The sequence below is a fragment of the Cyprinodon variegatus genome, unplaced genomic scaffold (genome assembly GCF_000732505.1).
Source record: "Cyprinodon variegatus isolate N-32 unplaced genomic scaffold, C_variegatus-1.0 Scaffold190, whole genome shotgun sequence".
Lineage (NCBI taxonomy): Eukaryota > Metazoa > Chordata > Actinopteri > Cyprinodontiformes > Cyprinodontidae > Cyprinodon > Cyprinodon variegatus.
This window is the reverse complement of record NW_015150643.1, coordinates 1,216,200-1,217,898: the sequence shown is the minus strand read 5'-3', so window position 1 is coordinate 1,217,898 and position 1,699 is coordinate 1,216,200.

Below are 1,699 nucleotides of genomic sequence, written 5' to 3'. Positions count from 1 at the left end.
CCTAAGCACCAGAGCAATAGGTACTCTTACTTTGCCCCCTGAGACAATGCAGCAAATAACTGCAGGGTGTAAGATGCTGGCAGGGAAAGCTTATATAGAGCGCCATAACCAAGTGGCTGGAATAGTGGGAATAGTGTACAGGAACATCTGTGCAGAGTATGGGCTGGAAACCCCAAGGTCAAAGTGGGAAACACCTCCAAAGGTGGTAGAGAAGCCAAGATCCTTTGGGACTTCCAGATACAGACAGACCAAATGGTAATGGCAAACCATCCGGACATTGTGATGGTGGACAAAAAGCAGAGGAAAGCCGTTGTGGTGGACATACCAATACCAAGTGACTGCAACATCAGGAAAAAAGAACATGAAAAACTAGAGAAATGCCAGAAGAGCTGGAGAAAACCTGGAAGATCAAGGCATCAGTGGTGCCTGTGGTCATTGGGGCACTTGGGGCAGTGACAGGCAAACTTGAGGAGTGGTTACAGCAGATCCCAGGAAATACATCAGACATCTCGGCCCAGGGTGCAGTTCTAGGAACAGCAAAACCCTCAAGCTCTCAGGCCTCTGAAGACCGGAGCTTGGAGGAAAAAAGGGGAGAAGACCACCCCCGATGGGTGAGGAAGAGTTTATATATATATTTATTTATTTATTTTTTTTTTTCTCAGGACGATAAGAACTGACAAAAGAAGCCATAACTGATTTGTCCATTGGACCCATTTTGTCTCTACTGTAAACTTTAACGATTATTTAGACTTTACAGTCCCTAGTAAATTACGTCTATAATCATCACTGTCTGAAGTTTATAGTGTCTATTGTGTAGGAACACCTTTCGATTTCAATTAGGCTATGTTGCAACCCAAGAAACAACCCAAACAAGGCCAGATTTCTGGAGTTTACAACTACAGAGCCCCCTATCTGCTCAGCTTCAGTGCATGAAAGCCAAATACAATTCATTTAGTAAGGAAAAAAAAGACAGAAACATTAAAGTTTTTTTGCACCTGGGATTGCACAAATGTGGAAGCGAGAGCTCAGTGAAGGCCCTGTGAAGACATAGGCGCTTTGCCTAGACCAAAAAGGAAGAAGTGAAAGGCCTAAAGGTAAAACATAATCCCATTTAAGATAGAATTGTAACATCCAGCTGATGTTTGAAAAAATAAACAAGAAAATTAGGGCCATTATGGTTATGTAATTTACACCAAATTTTCCCCTAAAATTGTCTATTATATAAGTTTTCCCAGGTATCATGTCCTTCAGGACATACTCTATTAACAAATCCATCTAGACAGACGAACTGGCAGCAGTTGCTATCTTTTGGATTTTGTTGCATTGCAACCCAAACCTTTCTTGTCTGTTTTTCATGTTCTAACAAAATGTCTCTTCCTACATCTTTAATGAAATTAGAGTGTATATAACACTATCATAGCATTATCTGTGCTTCTGCATTTATTCTGCGAGCTAGAAGTTCATAAAGATGATTCTGAAAGACCCATCAGAACCCACTCAGCTGACATAAGTGTTTATAAAACTAACAATCTATTTGGTTACGGGCAACAAAGGAGGCATTGGAGATGCTGCAGCTATAGGAATTACTCTCACTTTATTGGCTTTGTGACCTTTTTTTCCACCAGCTTTTCTGTGAGAAGGCAGCACAGTATATCTACTATAAAGACAAAAAAAGCATTTTCTTTTTTTTTTTTTTTTT